This window comes from Stenella coeruleoalba, assembly GCF_951394435.1.
Source record: "Stenella coeruleoalba genome assembly, contig: scaffold_172, whole genome shotgun sequence".
Lineage (NCBI taxonomy): Eukaryota > Metazoa > Chordata > Mammalia > Artiodactyla > Delphinidae > Stenella > Stenella coeruleoalba.
Window position 1 is genome coordinate 589572 of NW_027646391.1, and position 26290 is coordinate 615861.

The following is a 26290-nucleotide window of genomic DNA, read 5'->3' on the forward strand; positions in this document are numbered from 1 at the left end:
GGAATAGACAAGAGCTACTCCTTGCTCAATGAAATGGTCTCAACACCCCATATTAAATGCCTAAGAATGTACCTGACCAGTAAGTATCTTAAAACCTATGGATTGCTATGTCTCCAAAAGAGAATCAAGCGTGTGTACAGGGGCATAAACGCAGCAGTGATAGGATTGGAGAGGTTCGGTGAGCAAATGAAGACCCTTTGAAGTCATATTGCATGGTACCCATTCCACGGGTCTCAACTCTCCAGGTTTAAGGTATTCTTCCTTCAGCTAAAACATGCATGTGGAACCCAGAGTATGATCAACCGTGTGAACGGGAGACGTGTTCAAATATGTCTCAGTTTTCCTCCACTGGTAATCGGGTGCTACATTCCAGACGCTTTACTAACACTCTCCCAACTTGGAGAGTCAGCGCCTTTAACCTCCTGTTTGGCCCAGTTTGCAATTTTTGCGGAAGATGAACAGGAATAGGGAGAACCAATGAGAGACTAGCTGGAGGTGTCTGGACGGGCAAATTTAACTCTCATTTCCCACCAGGAAGAGGAAATAACAAAAGGCTCAGCGTGCCGTGCCGAAACCAGATTAGGGCCTGAAGCCATCCTGCGGTGTTGCGGCCAGCTCAAAAGAAAGCGAGTTGAAGAAAGGAGCTCAGGGGCACTGTAATTCACAAACCTGCAGAGTTATAAATGACAGCTATCGTGCAAAAATATACTGAAGTAAGGCTGCCAAGAGGACTTGAAAGCGGGGCAGAATTGCAGGAAACCGATTTCAGGAGGTAGACTGGAATTGCATTGAAAGCATAGGAAAAGAGGCAGAACGTCCACAATGATGCACTTGGCCAAAAAGGGCGTATGCGTTTTTTCCTGAATATATTCAGGAAAAAACGCATACGCCCTTTTTGGCCAACCAAGCAAGCTTGAAAGGAAATCTGCACTACAATGAAGTCTCACTTCCCCCCAGTCAAAAGGGCCATCTGAAAAAAGTGTAAAATCCAGAAAGGCAGGACAGGCCATGGAGAACTGGGAGCCTTGTTATGCTGATGGACGGGATGTAAATTGCCAACAGACACTCGGGAGAAGTGTATGGTGTTTCCTGAAACATCTAAAAAACAAAGCAACAGAGCCTAGGGCACTTCCACTTATGGTCCTATAGCTTCGGGAAATTAAAATCAAAAAGACACAGCCACCCCAAAGTTTGGGACGCCTCTGTTTACAAGAACCTCATTTACAGTACAAGTTCAACATCGCAGAAAGTGAAAAATGGATAAAGAAGTTGTGGTATTTACTTACAAAGCAATATCACTCAGCAATGAAATCTGTGTCATCAGGCCCTTAGCAGCACAATGAGTGGATTCAGGTATGATGATTCTAACTGAAATAAGTCACACAGAAAAAGAAACATCATAAGATATCAGTAATACACGGAATGTAAACTTGGCTACACAGGAACTGAATTACAGAACAGAACAGGGTCTCAAATTTAGAAAACCAACTTATGCTTGCTTAAGGGTAAAGGTGAGTTGGGGTGCTGCATAAAACCAGAGATTGAAATGAGCACAGATAAAGTTCCTTAAGCTAAATATGGAATAGAAAAGAGCTACTCTTGCTCAACGAAATGGACTCAACACCGCATATTAAACGCCTAAGAATGTACCTGACTAGTAAGTATCTTAAAACCTATGGATTGCTATGTCTCCGAAAGAGAATCAAGCGTGTGTACAGGGGCATAAACGCAGCAGTGATAGGATTGGAGAGGTTCGGTGAGCAAATGAAGACCCTTTGAAGTCATATTGCATGGTACCCATTCCACGGGTCTCAACTACCCAGGTTTAAGGTACTCTTCCTTCAGCTAAAACATGCATGTGGAACCTAGAGTATGATCAACCATGTGATCGGGAGACGTGTTCAAATATGTCTCAGTTTTCGTACCCTGGTACTTGGGTGCAGCATTCCAGACGCTTTACTAACACTCTCCCAACTTGGAGAGTCAGTCCCTTTAACCTCCTGTTTGGCCCAGTTTGCAATTTCTGCGGAAGATGAACAGGAATAGGGAGAACCAATGAGAGACTAGCTGGAGGTGTCTGGACGGGCAAATTTAACTCTCATTTCCCACCAGGAAGAGGAATTAACCAAAGGCTCAGCGTGCCGTGCCGGAACCAGATTAGGGCCTGAAGCCATCCTGCGGTGTTGCGGCCAGGTCACAAGAAAGCGAGTTGAAGAAAGGAGCTCAGGGGCACTGTAATTCACAAACCTGCAGAGTTATAAATGACAGCTATCGTCCAAAAATATACTGAAGTAAGGCTGCCAAGAGGACTTGAAAGCGGGGCAGAATTGCAGGAAACCGATTTCAGGAGGTAGACTGGAATTGCATTGAAAGCATAGGAAAAGAGGCAGAACGTCCACAATGATGCACTTGGCCAAAAAGGGCGTATGCGTTTTTTCCTGAATATATTCAGGAAAAAACGCATACGCACTTTTTGGCCAACCAAGCAAACTTGCAAAGGAAATCTGCACTACAATGAAGTCTCACTTCCCCCCGGTCAAAAGGGCCATCTGAAAAAAGTGTAAAATCCAGAGAGGCAGGACAGGCCATGGAGAACTGGGAGCCTTGTTATGCTGATGGGCGGGATGTAAATTGCCAACAGACACTCGGGAGAAGTGTATGGTGTTTCCTGAAACATCTAAAAAACAAAGCAACAGAGCCTAGGACACTTCCACTTATGGTCCTATAGCTTAGGGAAATTAAAATCAAAAAGACACAGCCACCCCAAAATTTGGGACGGCTCTTTTTACAGGAATCTCTTCTACGGCGCAAGTTAAATATCCCAGAGAGCAAATAATGGATAAGGAAGTTGCGGTACTTATGTACAACAGAATACCACTCAGCAATGAAATCTATGTCAGCAGGCCCGTACCAGCATAATGAGTGGATTGAGGCACGATGATTCTAAGTGAAATAAGTCACACAGAAAAAGAAACATCATAAGGTATCACTAATACACGGAATGTGAACTTGGCTACACATGAACTGAATTACAAAACAGAACAGGGTCTCAAGTTTAGAAAACCAACTTATGCCTGCTTAAGTGGGAAGGTGAGTTGGGGTGCTGCATAAAAGCAGAGTTTGAAATTAGCACAGATACCGTTCCATAAGCCAAATATGTAATAGACAAGACCTACCCCTTGCTCAACGAAATGGACTCAACAATGAGGTATCACCTCACACCTGGTAGAATAGGCATCATAGAAAATCTACAAACAAAAAATGCTGGAAAGGGTGTGGGGAAAAGGAACCCTCTTCCCCTATTGTTGGGAATATAAATTGATACAGTCATTATGGAGAACAATATGGAATTTCTTAAGAAACTAACAATAGAATTACCATATGATACAGCAATCCCAGTACTGGACATACACCTAGACAAAACCATAAATCAAAAAGAGTCATTCACCGCAATGTTCATTGCATCACTATTTACAATATCGAGGTAATGGAAGCAACCTAAATGCCCACAGACAGACGAATGCATAAAGCTGTGGTACATATATAAAATGGAATATTACTAAGCCATGAAAAGGAATGAAATTGGGTCATTTGTAGAGACGTCGATGGATCTAGAGACTGTCATACAGAGTGAAGTAAGTCAGAAAGAGAAAAACAAATCTTGTGTATTCATGCATATATGTGGAACCTAGAAAAACTGTACAGATTAACCATTTTGCAAGGCATAAATAGAGCAACAGATGTAGACAACAAACGTATGGACAACAAGGGGGGAAAGCTGTTGGGGGGGTGGTGGTGGGAGGAGTTGAGAGACTGGGATTGGCATGTATACATTTATATGTATAAAATAGATAACCAATAAGAACCTGCTGTATAAAAATATAAAATAAAATTCAAAATTAAAAAGAAATAAAATTTAAAAAATAAAACAGAAAAAACAATTATTCCCTGCACATACATGTATTTATATGAATAAATTATTTCCATGCTTATATCTGTAAATACAAAAAAGAGGAATAAAATCTACCTTGAACCAAAAACGAAAAAGAGAAAAAAACACAGAACCCACCAGTTACACAGAGGAAAACCGTATCAGGGCACTTGCTCCAGTTGTAAACAATTCTGAAGTTGGTCAGTGGTGGGGAATCATCTCCCATTCAGCCAGCAGCCCCCACGCAACCAGCGTCCTCATTGCAAAGCTGGGGCACCGTGCCGAGGCATCTGTGAGTAAACGTGAGCTGAGCCCCAGGCCAGTTGCTGCTGAACTATTCCCACCCGTCCCAGGTAAAACACCTGAATATATACAAGGACTTGAAAGCCTAGAGGAAGGGCCATAGAGCCACACGAGTGACAGCATGCCGGCCGACTTGGTGCCTGCAGGCCAGCCAGGATGGTCCTGGCCCTGGGTGCTCTTCTGGAAGATTTCCATTGTCCTGCCTGAGATACCCGTCCTGTCCCTGCCCCCACTGCTTTTTTCCTTCCTCACCTCTGCCCAGGGAGAAATTCCAGCAGCAGGTATGGGTGACACATCCTCTTCTTTAGCAGGTGGCAGCCTGGCAACTGCTGCAGAAAGTCCAGCAGAGCCCCACTCACACTGGGCCACCCACAAAGCCGTGGCCTCTCACTCCCTCCCACCAGCCCAGCCCCGAGACTGCTGACAGGGCAGAGAAAATGGCGTCAGGCACGGCTGCAGGGGCTCTTGCTGCCTGGAGTGGTATTTATATTGATCTCAACCCAGGCACACCTGGGGAGGGCTGGCCGGCACGGTAAGGCTGCCCAGGTCAGCCAATCATCACCCCTCAGGGGCTCACAGTTGCAGAAAATGGAACTTGCTGAACCGGCCAGGTCCAAGGAACAGGTGTGGGCTCCTGAGAGTCAGGATAGACAAGGGGCTGCAGCTTTGGCTTGTTTTCTAATCATTTTATCTGGCCCATGAGTGGGAGACAACTTCAAGAAAACCCTCTCCTAATGAGAGGAACCCAGGAGTCAGGGAGAGGAGGGGTGGGTGGTGGTTGGAGACAGAGGCCTGGTGCCCCGGGTGCAGTGGAAGTCTCTGGAAGACCAGGTGGAGGGAGGCCTCACGGAGTGATGCCCAGGGTCACAGACCTGTCGCAGCTGTTGTTTGTTAGTTCAAGTCCTGCTCTGAGGTGCTCTGTGTCAGCTCTGAGCGACAGGTGAGCTGGGGGTGCTCTGCAATGAGGGCTATGTGCACGGTTCCTGTGTGCCCAGCCCTGCCACGGTACCTGCAAGGGTAGCTCTGTATCCTGGGAGGGGCCTGACCACGAGAGCCCCGTGGGCTGGGGTGGGGGTGGGGTACCTGCCCAGGTGAGCTCCATATTCTGGGATTGGTCTGACCACGAGAGCCCCATGGGCTGCTGGGGACCTGGTAAAGGATGTCAGGACAGTCAGTGAAGCCACCGAGGATATACCTCCAGTTGCTCCTAATTCCTACACCCTGCTGGTCATTCTACCAACCACCAGGACATGGTATTCTGTATTAGTCTTCAATGATGCCTTCTTTTGTATTCCATTAGTCCCAGAGTCACAAGAAATTTTGGCTTGTGAGTGGCAGGACTCAACATACAACTAAAACAATACTTCCGGGCCGTCTGGCCCCAAGGGTGCAAAAATTCCCACACCATCTTTGGGGAAAACTTAGCTAAAGACCTAAAAGTTCTACCTCTGGAAAAGGAAACGCTCCTTCAATATGCAGACGACATTCTGATCGCCAGCCCTACTAAGGAGGCCTCTGAACTACCAAGCCAATAAAGGATAGAAGTTGTCCAAGAAAAAGCTCAAATATCACACACTGCGGTGACCTGCCTGGGCTTCATTCTCACAGAAGGTCGGAGAAGCCCATCCCAGGAAAGGGAAGAAACCATTTTCAGCCTTACCCCTTTCTAAAACTAGAAGACAGCTTAGGGGTTCCTGGGGAGGCCAGGGTTTGCTGCTTCTGGATGCCTAACTACAGTCTACTAGCTGGGCCTCTATATGAAACACTGAAAGGAAAAGATGATGATCCTTTTGAATAGAATCCAGAAGTGGCCTTTCAAGAATGGAAAGAGCAGTCAATTCAGACCCTTGCCCTGGAACTCCCTAATTTAGCTAAACCCTTTGACCTTTACATTCCTGGTGAAAGGTGAATCGCCATTGGAGAATTAGTGTAAAAACTGGGACCACTTGAAATGGAACAATGCAAGAATGCCATCCAGGTAGGATAAACTACGGTCACTAAGGGGCTTGGCCCACTGCCACATCTGGCCAAGATACTGGCGGTATCTAAAAACCTGGAAATCAGCAGCCCAAAAGGCCACCTCCCTCCTAAGGGAAAAGGACCCCACGTGGTGATCCTAACCACCAACCATGCCCTGAAGTTGCAGGGTTCGCTCCATGGGCACACCGACCTCGAGTGAGGAGGCCCTCCAACTCCAACATCCAGAGAGATAACCGGGGGCAACAGGGCACCATGACGACTCGTGTGAACATCACTTGACCTGGAGTTTCTCTCATAAAACAACAAGAGTGTGTCCCAAAAGAGTAGACTACTGCTTGCAGGACTTACTGCACCCAGAGGGGAACTAATAATCTTGGCAGGGGAACAGTATACCACACTGTCACCATAGAAAAGCCTACAGACACCATGATGATGGTGGCCAATAAGACCGGCTGGACTCCTGTTTACTTCAAAAGGCTGTTGACTCAGTAGCCATCATGGTCCTTGATCACTACTGACCCTGGACTGTCTGGGAGTTGAGCGGGCAGGGCTCTGACACCTGGTGCTGTTTGTACGATAATTCAGGGGCCTAATTGAAGAAAGCGCAGACTACTGGTCAGAGCATCTAGGCTGGCAGAAACGGTCAGCCTAAGGTGGCCGAACAAATGTGGGGCGGGGTGAAACCGGCCCCCACAGCGTCTCTGCACATCTCTTTCCTGGACCCTTAAAGGTCATTAGAATCTATAACACTTCCAATGCTGGTGCTCAGGTGGACGAGCAGGGAGGCAGGGGTCCTGGGGACAATCAACGTCACCGGGAGGCTGCTGGGGAGAAGCTCTGACCCTCGTCCCAGGGTATGAGGGCTCCCAACTCAGCACTCAGCAGTTACAGAAGAAGGGTCTGCACCCTCAGCACTCCAAGAATGAGGAACGGGACAAAAGGCAGAGGAGGGGTTTGTCCCCAGCAAAGCCCATTAAAAATCCCTGGGAGATAAAAATAGAATCTGGGCAATAAAGTCAAGTCTAACCTTTTTTATCCTTTGTGCTTTGTCTAATTTCACGTGCTCCTAGGGTCCCGCATGCAGAGGTTCCACACCCGGCACTTCAGACCAGATTTCCTAGTGCAGAATGGCTGGGTCGACACCTCAGCTCCTGGGGCCCAGTGCAGACTCCACGATATAGAGCCTGAGCTACAGCCAACCTGGCCCTCGAGAGCTCCGCCGCCTCCCTCCCTCCCACTGACTCTGACAGGATCTCTACACAGCAGCCCAGCCCACAGCCCACGGGGTAGTGCATGCTCTCACCTCTCCATTCTCTGATCAAAATATAAAGTTTCCTTTGCTTGTGAACCAAACTCAGTCTCGATCTGTTGGCCCCAATGACACTGGGCAGGGGGACACTTGTTGGGGTCCACTCTGGAGGATCAGTAACAGAAATTGAGACTATTGTAACCTCAATGAACAGATGTGTGAGCCAAACTGTAGTTAACATAGAACAGTGTATAAGGCTCGGGTAAAATAAGATGTTTCTAACACTTCCATTTGATATTTCCATCACTTTTTATAAGCAAGTTCAGTGAAAAGGTTTGTCTTATTTGTCAGGTCAATATTAGAGAAACGAAGTGATTTCTTTCCAAGGATGTACATCTAATAATCTTGGTTAAACCTTCAATCTTGTTTTAAATGCTTTTCCATTGAAAATGATACCTCTCTTTCAGCTCCCCCATTTCTGAGAAGTATAAAATCTTATAATTTATTATTACCAAAGGGGAAAGGTGGGAGGAGGGATAAATTAACAGTTTGGAATTAACACATACACACTGCTATGTATAAAATAGATCATCAACAAGGAACTACTGTATAGCACAGGGAACTACACTCAACATTTTGCAATAACCTATAAGGGGAAATAATCTGAAAAAGAATAGATATTTTTATTGACATCATCTATCAATGACAGTTAAAGTGTAGCCTAAGGGAAGCTGGTGGTGAGTGCTTCTGACCCTGAAGACTTCAATCATCTAAAGTTTGGACTCTGCTTACTTCCCAAGGCCCTTAATGAACATATGTGTAGCCGTAGCTTAAAAACTTCCCCAGTTTGGGTTTCGGGGAGACACTGATTTTGAAAAAGCCCTGGTGTTCTCCTTACATGAATGGGACTCTTCCTACTGCTAAAACATGTCTGTCACACCCAGAGGATGGTATACCGTCTGATCGGGAAGAGTTTGGAAAAGGCATCTCATCTCCTCATCTCCTGGTGCTCGGGTTCACCCCTCCAGCGTCTTTACTAACAGTCTCCCCACTTGGAGATGTCAGCACTGTCAACATCCTGTTGCGTACAGTTTGGAATTTGTCCAGAGGATGAAGCGGAAGGATGAGGAACAATGAGAGACAAGTCCTAGGTGTTCAGACAGGCACATGTCACTCTAATTTCCAATCAGGAAGACGAATTGACCAAAGGCAAGGGTTGCCCATGGAAACAGTATAGGGCTTGAGGAAATCCCGCTGCTTTGTGGCCAGTTCCCATAAACACAAGTTGAACAATGGAACTCAGGGGCAGTAAAATTCACAAAACTGCAGAGTTGAAAATATCCATCACTGAAAAATGTCTTGAGGAAAGTCAGAGAAAAGGACTTGTAAGCAAGGGAGAATGGCAGGAAAGGGATTTGAGGAGGTAGAAAGGACTCGCCATTAAGTACAAGAAAAGGAGCTGAACATTGCCAACATTGCAGTTGGCCAAAAAGGGTGTATGCGTTTTTTTCTGTATATATTCAAGGAAAGGGCATACACTTTTTTAGCCAACCAAACAGGTGGGCACTGGAAGTCAATACTACAAAAGATATCACTTCGCATCAGTCAGAAGAGCCATCCTCATAAAGCGTAAACAACAGAAATGCAGGACAGGGCAACGAGAAGAGGGAGCCCTGTGAGACTTATAGTGGAAATGTATATTGCCAACGGCCATTCTGGAGAAGTGTATTGTGTTTACTAAAGCATCTAAAAAATGAGCTACAGAGCATAGGGCACTTGCACTCATGGGCGTATATCTTGGGAAAAACAAAAATCGAGAGGACACAGGCACCCCAATGTTTACCCCCTCTCTGTTTAAAAGATGCTTGACTAGGATATAACTTAAATGTCTCTGGAGGGAAAAAATGGATAGAGATGTGGTACTTAGGTAGAGTGGAATATTATTCAGCCTGGAAATCAATGAAATATGGCCAGTTGTAGCAACTCCGGAGGAGTTACGTATGATCATTCTAAGTGACAGAATTCAAAAAGAAAAAGACACATATCATAAGATGTCACTTAAAGGTGGAATCCAAAATGGCTACACATGAACTAAATTACAAAACAAAAACATAGTCAAATATGTAGAAAACACGCATAAGGCTGCTAAACGGGAAAGGTGGGGAGGGGTGAGTCATCATCCAGGAGGTTGAAATTAGCAAAGATACCATTCCAAATACCAAACTGATAATCAACAAGGCCTACACGGGAGCTAAAAGAACTGCACTCAGCACACTCAAGTCACCGGAAAAGAATATATACGACTGGTAAGAATCTGAAAAAGAATTTATTGATGTCTCTCTGTACGTGAATCAAGTGGATGTACAGCAGCAAGAAACAGAGCTTTGAAAATCAGCTGTAACCAATATAGTAATAAATTGAAAAAAATAAACGACAGAGAGACAGAGAAAACCTCTTACAACTTTTCCTCAGGGACGGTGATGCAACATGGATTGAACACATCTAGACCCACAGCAGGATGAGACATAAGGCTGGAAACTGTTTGCACTAAGAGAAATGTGAGGTTGGGTGAGGAAATGAACACCCTTTAAAGTAATACTACCTGGTACCCATTCAATGGGTCCCAAATCTGCAGGTTCAAGGGATCTTCCTACAGCTAAAACATGCATGGAAAACCCAGAGGACTGTACACCATGTGATCGGGAGATGTGTCTAAAATGCACCTCATTTATCCTCTCCTGGTGCTCCTGTTCACCATTCCAGCCACGCTACTTAGAATCTCCCCACTTGGAGAATCAGCACATTTAAACTTCTGTTTCACACATTTTGCAAATTGTGAGGAGGATGAACGGGAAGAGGGGGAACCAATGAGAGAATAGTTGTATGGGTTTGGACGGGCACATATCGTTCTAATTTCCCATTAAGAATAAGAATTAAAGAAAGGCTCAGCCTGCCTCGCGGGAGCCAAAATAGGGCCTGAAGCAATCCTGCGGGTTTGAGGCCAGCTCACAAAAGAAAAACTTAAAAAATGGAGCTCAGGGTCACTGCAATTCACAAACCTGCAGAGTTATAAATGACAGCTATCGTCCAAAAATAGACTGAAGTAAGGCTGCCAAGAGGACTTGAAAGCGGGGCAGAATTGCAGGAAACCGATTTCAGGAGGTAGACTGGAATTGCATTGAAAGCATAGGAAAAGAGGCAGAACGTCCACAATGATGCACTTGGCAAAAAGGGCGTATGCGTTTTTTCCTGAATATATTCAGGAAAAAACGCATACGCCCTTTTTGGCCAACCAAGCAAGCTTGCAAAGGAAATCTGCACTACAATGAAGTCTCACTTCCCCACGGTCAAAAGGGCCATCTGAAAAAAGTGTAAAATCCACAAAGGCAGGACAGGCCATGGAGAACTGGGAGCCTTGTTATGCTGATGGGCAGGATGTAAATTGCCAACAGACACTCGGGAGAAGTGTATGGTGTTTCCTGAAACATCTAAAAAACAAAGCAACAGAGCCTAGGGCACTTCCACTTATGGTCCTATAGCTTAGGGAAATTAAAATCAAAAAGACACAGCCACCCCAAAGTTTGGGACGCCTCTGTTTACAACAACCTCGTTTACAGTACAAGTTAAACATCGCAGAAAGTGAAAAATGGATAAAGAACTTGTGGTACTTAGGTACAATGCAGTATCACTCAGCAATGAAATCTATGTCATCCGGCCCGTAGCAGCACAATGAGTGGATTCAGGTATGATGATTCTAACTGAAATAAGTCACACAGAAAAAGAAAAATCATAAGACATCTCTAATACACGGAATGTAAACTTGGCTACACAGGAACTGAATTACAGAACAGAACAGGGTCTCAAATTTCGAAAAGCAACTTATGCTTGCTTAAGGGGAAAGGTGAGTTGGGGTGCTGCATAAAACCAGAGATCGAAATGAGCACAGATAAAGTTCCTTAAGCCAAATATGGAATAGACAAGAGCTACTCCTTGCTCAACGAAATGAACTCAACACCCCATATTAAACGGCTAAGAATGTACCTGACTAGTAAGTATCTTAAAACCTATGGATTGCTATGTCTCCAAAAGAGAAACAGGCATGTGTACATGGGCATAAACGCAGCAGTGATAGGATTGGAGAGGTTCGGTGAGCAAATGAAGACCCTTTGAAGTCATATTGCATGGTACCCATTCCACGGGTCTCAACTCTCCAGGTTTAAGGTATTCTTCCTTCAGCTAAAACATGCATGTGGAACCCAGAGTATGATCAACCGTGTGAACGGGAGACGGGTTCAAATATGTCTCAGTTTTCCTCCCCTGGTACTCGGGTGCAACTTTCCAGACGCTTTACTAACACTCTCCGCACTTGGGGGGTCAGCGCCTTTAACCTCCTGTTTGGCCCAGTTTGCAATTTCTGCGGAAGATGAACAGGAATAGCGAGAACCAATGAGAGACTAGCTGGAGGTGTCTGGACGGGCAAATTTAACTCTCATTTCCCACCAGGAAGAGGAAATAACCAAAGGCTCAGCGTGCCGTGCCGGAACCAGATTAGGGCCTGAAGCCATCCTGTGGTGTTGCGGCCAGCTCAAAAGAAAGCGAGTTGAAGAAAGGAGCTCAGGGGCACTGTAATTCACAAACCTGCAGAGTTATAAATGACAGCTATCGTCCAAAAATATACTGAAGTAAGGCTGCCAAGAGGACTTGAAAGCGGGGCAGAATTGCAGGAAACCGATTTCAGGAGGTAGACTGGAATTGCATTTCAAGCATAGGAAAAGAGGCAGAACGTCCACAATGATGCACTTAGCCAAAAAGGGCGTATGCGTTTTTTCCTGAATATATTCAGGAAAAAACGCATACGCCCTTTTTGGCCAACCAAGCAAGCTTGCAAAGGAAATCTGCACTACAATGAAGTCTCACTTCCCCCCGGTCAAAAGGGCCATCTGAAAAAAGTGTAAAATCCAGAAAGTCAGGACAGGCCATGGAGAACTGGGAGCCTTGTTATGCTGATGGGCGGGATGTAAATTGCCAACAGACACTCGGGAGAAGTGTATGGTGTTTCCTGAAACATCTAAAAAACAAAGCAACAGAGCCTAGGGCACTTCCACTTATGGTCCTATAGATTAGGGAAATTAAAATCAAAAAGACACAGCCACCCCAAAGTTTGGGATGCCTCTGTTTACAAGAACCTCGTTTACAGTACAAGTTCAACATCGCAGAAAGTGAAAAATGGATAAAGAAGTTGTGGTATTTACTTACAAAGCAATATCACTCAGCAATGAAATCTATGTCATCAGGCCCTTAGCAGCACAATGAGTGGATTCAGGTATGATGATTCTAACTGAAATAAGTCACACAGAAAAAGAAACATCATAAGATATCACTAATACACGGAATGTAAACTTGGCTACACAGGAACTGAATTCCAAAACAGAACAGGGTCTCAAATTTAGAAAACCAACTTATGCTTGCTTAAGGGGAAAGGTGAGTTGGGGTGCTGCATAAAACCAGAGATTGAAATGAGCACAGATAAAGTTCCTTAAGCCAAATATGGAGTAGACAAGAGCTACTCCTTGCTCAACGAAATGGACTCAACACCGCATATTAAACGCCTAAAAATGTACCTGACTAGTAAGTATCTTAAAACCTATGGATTGCTATGTCTCTGAAAGAGAATCAAGCATGTGTACAGGGGCATAAACGCAGCAGTGATAGGATTGGAGAGGTTCGGTGAGCAAATGAAGACCCTTTGAAGTCATATTGCATGGTACCCATTCCACGGGTTTCAACTACCCATGTTTAAGGTATTCTTCCTTCAGCCAAAACATGCATGTGGAACCTAGAGTATGATCAACCATGTGATTGGGAGACGTGTTCAAATATGTCTCAGTTTTCGTACCCTGGTACTTGGGTGCAACATTCCAGACGCTTTACTAACACTCTCCCGACTTGGAGAGTCAGTCCCTTTAACCTCCTGTTTGGCCCAGTTTGCAATTTCTGCGGAAGATGAACAGGAATAGCGAGAACCAATGAGAGACTAGCTGGAGGTGTCTGGACGGGCAAATTTAACTCTCATTTCCCACCAGGAAGAGGAATTAACCAAAGGCTCAGCGTGCCGTGCCGGAACCAGATTAGGGCCTGAAGCCATCCTGCGGTGTTGCGGCCAGCTCACAAGAAAGGGAGTTGAAGAAAGGAGCTCAGGGGCACTGTAATTCACAAACCTGCAGAGTTATAAATGACAGCTATCGTCCAAAAATATACTGAAGTAAGGCTGCCAAGGGGACTTGAAAGCGGGTCAGAATTGCAGGAAACCGATTTCAGGAGGGAGACTGGAAATGCATTGAAAGCATAGGAAAAGAGGCAGAACGTCCACAATGATGCACTTGGCCAAAAAGTGCGTATGCGTTTTTTCCTGAATATATTCAGGAAAAAACGCATACGCACTTTTTGGCCAACCAAGCAAACTTGCAAAGGAAATCTGCACTACAATGAAGTCTCACTTCCCCCCGGTCAAAAGGGCCATCTGAAAAAAGTGTAAAATCCAGAAAGGCAGGACAGGCCATGGAGAACTGGGAGCCTTGTTATGCTGATGGGCGGGATGTAAATTGCCAACAGACACTCGGGAGAAGTGTATGGTGTTTCCTGAAACATCTAAAAAACAAAGCAACAGAGCCTAGGGCACTTCCACTTATGGTCCTATAGCTTAGGGAAATTAAAATCAAAAAGACACAGCCACCCCAAAGTTTGGGACGCCTCTGTTTACAAGAATCTCGTTTCAGTACAAGTTCAACATCGCAGAAAGTGAAAAATGAATAAAGAAGTTGTGGTATTTACTTACAAAGCAATATCACTCAGCAATGAAATCTATGTCATCAGGCCCTTAGCAGCACAATGAGTGGATTCAGGTATGATGATTCTAACTGAAATAAGTCACACAGAAAAAGAAACATCATAAGATATCAGTAATACACGGAATGTAAACTTGGCTACACAGGAACTGAATTCCAGAACAGAACAGGGTCTCAAATTTAGAAAACCAACTTATGCTTGCTTAAGGGGAAAGGTGAGTTGGGGTGCTGCATAAAACCAGAGATTGAAATGAGCACAGATAAAGTTCCTTAAGCCAAATATGGAATAGACAAGAGCTACTCCTTGCTCAACGAAATGGACTCAACACCGCATATTAAACGCCTAAGAATGTACCTGACTAGTAAGTATCTTAAAACCTATGGATTGCTATGTCTCCGAAAGAGAATCAAGCATGTGTACAGGGGCATAAACGCAGCAGTGATAGGATTGGAGAGGTTCGGTGAGCAAATGAAGACCCTTTGAAGTCATATTGCATGGTACCCATTACACGGGTCTCAACTGTCCAGGTTTAAGGTATTCTTCCATCAGCTAAATCATGCATGTGGAACCTAGAGTATGATCAACCATGTGATCGGGAGACGTGTTCAAATATGTCTCAGTTTTCGTACCCTGCTACTCGGGTGCAACATTCCAGACGCTTTACTAACACTCTCCCCACTTGGAGAGTCAGTCCCTTTAACCTCCTGTTTGGCCCAGTTTGCAATTTCTGCGGAAGATGAACAGGAATAGGGAGAACCAATGAGAGACTAGCTGGAGGTGTCTGGACGGGCAAATTTAACTCTCATTTCCCACCAGGAAGAGGAAATAACCAAAGGCTCAGCGTGCCGTGCCGGAACCAGATTAGGGCCTGAAGCCATCCTGCGGTGTTGCGGCCAGCTGAAAAGAAAGCGAGTTGAAGAAAGGAGCTCAGGGGCACTGTAATTCACAAACCTGCAGAGTTATAAATGACAGCTATCGTCCAAAAATATACTGAAGTAAGGCTGCCAAGAGGACTTGAAAGCGGGGCAGAATTGCAGGAAACCGATTTCAGGAGGTAGACTGGAATTGCATTTCAAGCATAGGAAAAGAGGCAGAACGTCCACAATGATGCACTTGGCCAAAAAGGGCGTATGCGTTTTTTCCTGAATATATTCAGGAAAAAACGCATACGCCCTTTTTGGCCAACCAAGCAAGCTTGCAAAGGAAATCTGCAGTACAATGAAGTCTCACTTCCCCCCGGTCAAAAGGGCCATCTGAAAAAAGTGTAAAATCCAGAAAGTCAGGACAGGCCATGGAGAACTGGGAGCCTTGTTATGCTGATGGGCGGGATGTAAATTGCCAACAGACACTCGGGAGAAGTGTATGGTGTTTCCTGAAACATCTAAAAAACAAAGCAACAGAGCCTAGGGCACTTCCACTTATGGTCCTATAGATTAGGGAAATTAAAATCAAAAAGACACAGCCACCCCAAAGTTTGGGATGCCTCTGTTTACAAGAACCTCGTTTACAGTACAAGTTCAACATCGCAGAAAGTGAAAAATGGATAAAGAAGTTGTGGTATTTACTTACAAAGCAATATCACTCAGCAATGAAATCTATGTCATCAGGCCCTTAGCAGCACAATGAGTGGATTCAGGTATGATGATTCTAACTGAAATAAGTCACACAGAAAAAGAAACATCATAAGATATCACTAATACACGGAATGTAAACTTGGCTACACAGGAACTGAATTCCAAAACAGAACAGGGTCTCAAATTTAGAAAACCAACTTATGCTTGCTTAAGGGGAAAGGTGAGTTGGGGTGCTGCATAAAACCAGAGATTGAAATGAGCACAGATAAAGTTCCTTAAGCCAAATATGGAGTAGACAAGAGCTACTCCTTGCTCAACGAAATGGACTCAACACCGCATATTAAACGCCTAAGAATGTACCTGACTAGTAAGTATCTTAAAACCTATGGATTGCTATGTCTCTGAAAGAGAATCAAGCATGTGTACAGGGGCATAAACGCAGCAGTGATAGGATTGGAGAGGTTCGGTGAGCAAATGAAGACCCTTTGAAGTCATATTGCATGGTACCCATTCCACGGGTTTCAACTACCCATGTTTAAGGTATTCTTCCTTCAGCCAAAACATGCATGTGGAACCTAGAGTATGATCAACCATGTGATTGGGAGACGTGTTCAAATATGTCTCAGTTTTCGTACCCTGGTACTTGGGTGCAACATTCCAGACGCTTTACTAACACTCTCCCGACTTGGAGAGTCAGTCCCTTTAACCTCCTGTTTGGCCCAGTTTGCAATTTCTGCGGAAGATGAACAGGAATAGCGAGAACCAATGAGAGACTAGCTGGAGGTGTCTGGACGGGCAAATTTAACTCTCATTTCCCACCAGGAAGAGGAATTAACCAAAGGCTCAGCGTGCCGTGCCGGAACCAGATTAGGGCCTGAAGCCATCCTGCGGTGTTGCGGCCAGCTCACAAGAAAGGGAGTTGAAGAAAGGAGCTCAGGGGCACTGTAATTCACAAACCTGCAGTGTTATAAATGACAGCTATCGTCCAAAAATATACTGAAGTAAGGCTGCCAAGGGGACTTGAAAGCGGGTCAGAATTGCAGGAAACCGATTTCAGGAGGGAGACTGGAAATGCATTGAAAGCATATGAAAAGAGGCAGAACGTCCACAATGATGCACTTGGCCAAAAAGTGCGTATGCGTTTTTTCCTGAATATATTCAGGAAAAAACGCATACGCACTTTTTGGCCAACCAAGCAAACTTGCAAAGGAAATCTGCACTACAATGAAGTCTCACTTCCCCCCGGTCAAAAGGGCCATCTGAAAAAAGTGTAAAATCCAGAAAGGCAGGACAGGCCATGGAGAACTGGGAGCCTTGTTATGCTGATGGGCGGGATGTAAATTGCCAACAGACACTCGGGAGAAGTGTATGGTGTTTCCTGAAACATCTAAAAAACAAAGCAACAGAGCCTAGGGCACTTCCACTTATGGTCCTATAGCTTAGGGAAATTAAAATCAAAAAGACACAGCCACCCCAAAGTTTGGGACGCCTCTGTTTACAAGAATCTCGTTTCAGTACAAGTTCAACATCGCAGAAAGTGAAAAATGAATAAAGAAGTTGTGGTATTTACTTACAAAGCAATATCACTCAGCAATGAAATCTATGTCATCAGGCCCTTAGCAGCACAATGAGTGGATTCAGGTATGATGATTCTAACTGAAATAAGTCACACAGAAAAAGAAACATCATAAGATATCAGTAATACACGGAATGTAAACTTGGCTACACAGGAACTGAATTACAGAACAGACCAGGGTCTCAAATTTAGAAAACCAACTTATGCTTGCTTAAGGGGAAAGGTGAGTTGGGGTGCTGCATAAAACCAGAGATTGAAATGAGCACAGATAAAGTTCCTTAAGCCAAATATGGAATAGACAAGAGCTACTCCTTGCTCAACGAAATGGACTCAACACCGCATATTAAACGCCTAAGAATGTACCTGACTAGTAAGTATCTTAAAACCTATGGATTGCTATGTCTCCGAAAGAGAATCAAGCATGTGTACAGGGGCATAAACGCAGCAGTGATAGGATTGGAGAGGTTCGGTGAGCAAATGAAGACCCTTTGAAGTCATATTGCATGGTACCCATTACACGGGTCTCAACTGTCCAGGTTTAAGGTATTCTTCCATCAGCTAAAACATGCATGTGGAACCTAGAGTATGATCAACCATGTGATCGGGAGACGTGTTCAAATATGTCTCAGTTTTCGTACCCTGCTACTCGGGTGCAACATTCCAGACGCTTTACTAACACTCTCCCCACTTGGAGAGTCAGCGCCTTTAACCTCCTGTTTGGCCCAGTTTGCAATTTCTGCGGAAGATGAACAGGAATAGGGAGAACCAATGAGAGACTAGCTGGAGGTGTCTGGACGGGCAAATTTAACTCTCATTTCCCACCAGGAAGAGGAAATAACCAAAGGCTCAGCGTGCCGTGCCGGAACCAGATTAGGGCCTGAAGCCATCCTGCGGTGTTGCGGCCAGCTCAAAAGAAAGCGAGTTGAAGAAAGGAGCTCAGGGGCACTGTAATTCACAAACCTGCAGAGTTATAAATGACAGCTATCGTCCAAAAATATACTGAAGTAAGGCTGCCAAGAGGACTTGAAAGCGGGGCAGAATTGCAGGAAACCGATTTCAGGAGGTAGACTGGAATTGCATTTCAAGCATAGGAAAAGAGGCAGAACGTCCACAATGATGCACTTGGCCAAAAAGGGCGTATGCGTTTTTTCCTGAATATATTCAGGAAAAAACGCATACGCCCTTTTTGGCCAACCAAGCAAGCTTGCAAAGGAAATCTGCAGTATAATGAAGTCTCACTTCCCCCCGGTCAAAAGGGCCATCTGAAAAAAGTGTAAAATCCAGAAAGTCAGGACAGGCCATGGAGAACTGGGAGCCTTGTTATGCTGATGGGCGGGATGTAAATTGCCAACAGACACTCGGGAGAAGTGTATGGTGTTTCCTGAAACATCTAAAAAACAAAGCAACAGAGCCTAGGGCACTTCCACTTATGGTCCTATAGATTAGGGAAATTAAAATCAAAAAGACACAGCCACCCCAAAGTTTGGGATGCCTCTGTTTACAAGAACCTCGTTTACAGTACAAGTTCAACATCGCAGAAAGTGAAAAATGGATAAAGAAGTTGTGGTATTTACTTACAAAGCAATATCACTCAGCAATGAAATCTATGTCATCAGGCCCTTAGCAGCACAATGAGTGGATTCAGGTATGATGATTCTAACTGAAATAAGTCACACAGAAAAAGAAACATCATAAGATATCACTAATACACGGAATGTAAACTTGGCTACACAGGAACTGAATTCCAAAACAGAACAGGGTCTCAAATTTAGAAAACCAACTTATGCTTGCTTAAGGGGAAAGGTGAGTTGGGGTGCTGCATAAAACCAGAGATTGAAATGAGCACAGATAAAGTTCCTTAAGCCAAATATGGAGTAGACAAGAGCTACTCCTTGCTCAACGAAATGGACTCAACACCGCATATTAAACGCCTAAGAATGTACCTGACTAGTAAGTATCTTAAAACCTATGGATTGCTATGTCTCTGAAAGAGAATCAAGCATGTGTACAGGGGCATAAACGCAGCAGTGATAGGATTGGAGAGGTTCGGTGAGCAAATGAAGACCCTTTGAAGTCATATTGCATGGTACCCATTCCACGGGTTTCAACTACCCATGTTTAAGGTATTCTTCCTTCAGCCAAAACATGCATGTGGAAAATAGAGTATGATCAACCATGTGATTGGGAGACGTGTTCAAATATGTCTCAGTTTTCGTACCCTGGTACTTGGGTGCAACATTCCAGACGCTTTACTAACACTCTCCCGACTTGGAGAGTCAGTCCCTTTAACCTCCTGTTTGGCCCAGTTTGCAATTTCTGCGGAAGATGAACAGGAATAGCGAGAACCAATGAGAGACTAGCTGGAGGTGTCTGGACGGGCAAATTTAACTCTCATTTCCCACCAGGAAGAGGAATTAACCAAAGGCTCAGCGTGCCGTGCCGGAACCAGATTAGGGCCTGAAGCCATCCTGCGGTGTTGCGGCCAGCTCACAAGAAAGGGAGTTGAAGAAAGGAGCTCAGGGGCACTGTAATTCACAAACCTGCAGAGTTATAAATGACAGCTATCGTCCAAAAATATACTGAAGTAAGGCTGCCAAGGGGACTTGAAAGCGGGTCAGAATTGCAGGAAACCGATTTCAGGAGGGAGACTGGAAATGCATTGAAAGCATAGGAAAAGAGGCAGAACGTCCACAATGATGCACTTGGCCAAAAAGTGCGTATGCGTTTTTTCCTGAATATATTCAGGAAAAAACGCATACGCACTTTTTGGCCAACCAAGCAAACTTGCAAAGGAAATCTGCACTACAATGAAGTCTCACTTCCCCCCGGTCAAAAGGGCCATCTGAAAAAAGTGTAAAATCCAGAAAGGCAGGACAGGCCATGGAGAACTGGGAGCCTTGTTATGCTGATGGGCGGGATGTAAATTGCCAACAGACACTCGGGAGAAGTGTATGGTGTTTCCTGAAACATCTAAAAAACAAAGCAACAGAGCCTAGGGCACTTCCACTTATGGTCCTATAGCTTAGGGAAATTAAAATCAAAAAGACACAGCCACCCCAAAGTTTGGGACGCCTCTGTTTACAAGAATCTCGTTTCAGTACAAGTTCAACATCGCAGAAAGTGAAAAATGAATAAAGAAGTTGTGGTATTTACTTACAAAGCAATATCACTCAGCAATGAAATCTATGTCATCAGGCCCTTAGCAGCACAATGAGTGGATTCAGGTATGATGATTCTAACTGAAATAATCACACAGAAAAAGAAACATCATAAGATATCAGTAATACACGGAATGTAAACTTGGCTACACAGGAACTGAATTACAGAACAGAACAGGGTCTCATTTTAGAAAACCAACTTATGCTTGCTTAAGGGGAAAGGTGAGTTGGGGTGCTGCATAAAACCAGAGATTGAAATGAGCACAGATAAAGTTCCTAAAGCCAAATATGGAGTAGACAAGAGCTACTCCTTGCTCAACGAAATGGACTCAAAACCGCATATTAAAAGCCTAAGAATGTACCTGACTAGTAAGTATCTTAAAACCTATGGATTGCTATGTCTCCGAAAGAGGATCAAGCATGTGTACAGGGGCATAAACGCAGCAGTGATAGGATTGGAGAGGTTCAGTGAGCAAATGAAGACCCTTTGAAGTCATATTGCATGGTACCCATTACACGGGTCTCAACTCTCCAGCTTTAAGGTATTCTTCCATCAGCTAAAACATGCATGTGGAACCTAGAGTATGATCAACCATGTGATCGGGAGACGTGTTCAAATATGTCTCAGTTTTCGTACCCTGGTACTCGGGTGCAACATTCCAGACGCTTTACTAACACTCTCCCGACTTGGAGAGTCAGTCCCTTTAACCTCCTGTTTGGCCCAGTTTGCAATTTCTGCGGAAGATGAACAGGAATAGCGAGAACCAATGAGAGACTAGCTGGAGGTGTCTGGACGGGCAAATTTAACTCTCATTTCCCACCAGGAAGAGGAATTAACCAAAGGCTCAGCGTGCCGTGCCGGAACCAGATTAGGGCCTGAAGCCATCCTGTGGTGTTGCGGCCAGGTCACAAGAAAGGGATTGAAGAAAGGAGATCAGGGGCACTGTAATTCACAAACCTGCAGAGTTATAAATGACAGCTATCGTCCAAAAATATACTGAAGTAAGGCTGCCAAGAGGACTTGAAAGCGGGGCAGAATTGCAGGAAACCGATTTCAGGACGTAGACTGGAATTGCATTGAAAGCAGAGGAAAAGAGGCAGAACGTCCACAATGATGCACTTGGCCAAAAAGGGCGTATGCGTTTTTTCCTGAATATATTCAGAAAAAAACGCATACGCACTTTTTGGCCAACCAAGCAAACTTGCAAAGGAAATCTGCACTACAATGAAGTCTCACTTCCCCCCGGTCAAAAGGGCCATCTGAAAAAAGTGTAAAATCCAGAAAGGCAGGACAGGCCATGGAGAACTGGGAGCCTTGTTATGCTGATGGGCGGGATGTAAATTGCCAACAGACACTCGGGAGAAGTGTATGGTGTTTCCTGAAACATCTAAAAAACAAAGCAACAGAGCCTAGGGCACTTCCACTTATGGTCCTATAGCTTAGGGAAATTAAAATCAAAAAGACACAGCCACCCCAAAGTTTGGGACGCCTCTGTTTACAAGAACCTCATTTCCCGTACAAGTTCAATATCACAGAAAGTGAAAAATGGATAAAGGACTTGTGGTACTTACGTACAATGCAGTATCACTCAGCAATGAAATCTATGGCATCAGGCCCGTAGCAGCATAATGAGTGGATTCAGGTACGATGATTCAAACTGAAATAAGTCACACAGAAAAAGAAACATCATAAGATATCACTAACACACGGAATGTAAACTTGGCTACACAGGAACTGAATTCCAAAACAGAACAGGGTCTCAAATTTAGAAAAGCAACTTATGCTTGCTTAAGGGGAAAGGTGAGTTGGGGTGCTGCATAAAACCAGAGATTGAAATGAGCACAGATAAAGTTCCTTAAGCCAAATATGGAATAGACAAGAGCTACTCCTTGCTCAACGAAATGGACTCAACACCCCATATTAAATGCCTAAGAATGTACCTGACCAGTAAGTATCTTAAAACCTATGGATTGCTATGTCTCCAAAAGAGAATCAAGCGTGTGTACAGGGGCATAAATGCAGCAGTGATAGGATTGGAGAGGTTCGGTGAGCAAATGAAGACCCTTTGAAGTCATATTGCATGGTACCCATTACACGGGTCTCAACTCTCCAGGTTTAAGGTATTCTTCCTTCAGCTAAAACATGCATGTGGTACCCAGAGTATGATCAACCGTGTGAACGGGAGACGTGTTCAAATATGTCTCAGTTTTCTTCACCTGGTACTCGGGTGCAACATTCCAGACGCTTTACTAACACTCTCCCCACTTGGAGAGTCAGCGCCTTTAACCTCCTGTTTGGCCCAGTTTGCAATTTCTGCGGAAGATGAACAGGAATAGCGAGAACAAATGAGAGACTAGCTGGAGGTGTATGGACGGGCAAATTTAACTCTCATTTCCCACCAGGAAGAGGAATTAACCAAAGGCTCAGCGTGCCATGCCGGAACCAGATTAGGGCCTGAAGCCATCCTGCGGTGTTGCGGCCAGCTCAAAAGAAAGTGAGTTGAAGAAAGGAGCTCAGGGGCACTGTAATTCACAAACCTGCAGAGTTATAAATGACAGCTATCGTCCAAAAATATACTGAAGTAAGGCTGCCAAGAGGACTTGAAAGCGGGGCAGAATTGCAGGAAACCGATTTCAGGAGGTAGACTGGAATTGCATTGAAAGCATAGGAAAAGAGGCAGAATGTCCACAATGATGCACTTGGCCAAAAAGGGCGTATGCGTTTTTTCCTGAATATATTCAGGAAAAAACGCATACGCCCTTTTTGGCCAACCAAGCAAGCTTGCAAAGGAAATCTGCACTACAATGAAGTCTCACTTCCCCCCGGTCAAAAGGGCCATCTGAAAAAAGTGTAAAATCCAGAAAGGCAGGACAGACCATGGAGAACTGAGAGCCTTGTTTTGCTGATGGGCGGGATGTAAATTGCCAACAGACACTCGGAAGAAGTGTATGGTGTTTCCTGAAACATCTAAAAAACAAAGCAACAGAGCCTAAGGCACTTCCTCTATGGTCCTACAGCTTAGGGAAATTAAAATCAGAAAGACACAGCCACCCCAAAGTTTGGGACGCCTCTGTTTACAAGAACCGCGTTTACAGTACAAGTTCAACATCGCAGAAAGTGAAAAATGGATAAAGAAGTTGTGGTATTTACTTACAAAGCAATATCACTCAGCAATGAAATCTATGTCATCAGGCACTTAGCAGCACAATGAGTGGATTCAGGTATGATGATTCTAACTGAAATATGTCACACAGAAAAAGAAACATCATAAGATATCAGTAATACACGGAATGTAAACTTGGCTACACAGGAAGTGAATTACAGAGCAGAACAGTGTCTCAAATTTAGAAAACCAACTTATGCTTGCTTAAGGGTAAAGGTGAGTTGGGGTGCTATATAAAACCAGAGATTGAAATGAGCACAGATAAAGTTCCTTAAGCCAAATATGGAATAGACAAGAACTACTCTTTGCTCAATGAAATGGACTCAACACCGCATATTAAACGCCTAAGAATGTACCTGACTAGTAAGTATCTTAAAGCCTATGGATTGCTATGTCTCCAAAAGAGAATCAAGCGTGTGTACAGGGGCATAAACGCAGCAGTGATAGGATTGGAGAGGTTCGGTGAGCAAATGAAGACCCTTTGAAGTCATATTGCATGGTACCCATTACACGGGTCTCAACTCTCCAGGTTTAAGGTATTCTTCCTTCAGCTAAAACATGCATGTGGAACCCAGAGTATGATCAACCGTGTGAACGGGAGACGTGTTCAAATATGTCTCAGTTTTCATCCACTGGTAATCGGGTGCTACATTCCAGACGCTTTACTAACACTCTCCCCACTTGGAGAGTCAGCGTCTTTAACCTCCTGTTAGGCCCAGTTTGCAATTTCTGCGGAAGATGAACAGGAATAGGGAGAACCAATGAGAGACTAGCTGGAGGTGACTGCACGGGCAAATTTAACTCTCATTTCCCACCAGGAAGAGGAAATAACCAAAGGCTCAGCGTGCCGTGCCGGAACCAGATTAGGGCCTGAAGCCATCCTGCGGTGTTGCGGCCAGCTCAAAAGAAAGCGAGTTGAAGAAAGGAGCTCAGGGGCACTGTAATTCACAAACCTGCAGAGTTATAAATGACAGCTATCGTCCAAAAATATACTGAAGTAAGGCTGCCAAGGGGACTTGAAAGCGGGGCAGAATTGCAGGAAACCGATTTCAGGAGGTAGACTGGAATTGCATTGAAAGCATAGGAAAAGAGGCAGAACGTCCACAATGATGCACTTGGCCAAAAAGTGCGTATGCGTTTTTTCCTGAATATATTCAGGAAAATACGCATACGCCCTTTTTGGCCAACCAAGCAAGCTTGCAAAGGAAATCTGCACTACAATGAAGTCTCACTTCCCCCCGGTCAAAAGGGCCATCTGAAAAAAGCGTAAAATCCAGAAAGGCAGGACAGGCCATGGAGAACTGGGAGCCTTGTTATGCTGATGGGCGGGATGTAAATTGCCAACAGACACTCGGGAGAAGTGTATGGTGTTTCCTGAAACATCTAAAAAACAAAGCAACAGAGCCTAGGGCACTTCCACTTATGGTCCTATAGCTTAGGGAAATTAAAATCAAAAAGACACAGCCACCCCAAAGTTTGGGACGCCTCTGTTTACAAGAACCTCGTTTACAGTACAAGTTCAACATCGCAGAAAGTGAAAAATGGATAAAGAAGTTGTGGTATTTACTTACAAAGCAATATCACTCAGCAATGAAATCTATGTCATCAGGCCCTTAGCAGCACAATGAGTGGATTCAGGTATGATGATTCTAACTGAAATAATCACACAGAAAAAGAAACATCATAAGATATCAGTAATACACGGAATGTAAACTTGGTTACACAGGAACTGAATTACAGAACAGAACAGGGTCTCAAATTTAGAAAACCAACTTATGCTTGCTTAAGGGGAAAGGTGAGTTGGGGTGCTGCATAAAACCAGAGATTGAAATGAGCACAGATAAAGTTCCTTAAGCCAAATATGGAATAGACAAGAGCTTCTCCTTGCTCAACGAAATGGACTCAACACCGCATATTAAACGCCTAAGAATGTACCTGACTAGTAAGTATCTTAAAACCTATGGATTGCTATGTCTCCAGAAGAGAATCAAGCATGTGTACAGGGGTATAAACGCAGCAGTGATAGGATTGGAGATTTTCGGTGAGCAAATGAAGACCCTTTGAAGTCATATTGCATGGTACCCATTCCACGGGTTTCAACTACCCAGGTTTAAGGTATTCTTCCTTCAGCCAAAACATGCATGTGGAACCTAGAGTATGATCAACCATGTGAACGGGAGGCGTGTTCAAATATGTCTCAGTTTTCCTCCCCTGGTACTCGGGTGCAACATTCCAGACGCTTTACTAACACTCTCCCGACTTGGAGAGTCAGTCCCTTTAACCTCCTGTTTGGCCCAGTTTGCAAATTCTGCGGAAGATGAACAGGAATAGGGAGAACCAATGAGAGACTAGCTGGAGGTGTCTGAACGGGCAAATTTAACTCTCATTTCCCACCAGGAAGAGGAATTAACCAAAGGCTCAGCGTGCCGTGCCGGAACCAGATTAGGGCCTGAAGCAATCCTGCGGTGTTGCGGTCAGGTCACAAGAAAGCGAGTTGAAGAAAGGAGCT

The 26290-nt window shown here is 44.5% G+C and overlaps 1 long non-coding RNA gene across 1 annotated transcript in view; it reads right to left on the bottom strand.

Annotated features, from left to right (window-relative positions):
- LOC307181141 overlaps positions 1-26290 on the bottom strand; it is a 524725-nt gene that overhangs the window by 412893 nt on the left and 85542 nt on the right. The window lies entirely within an intron of this gene.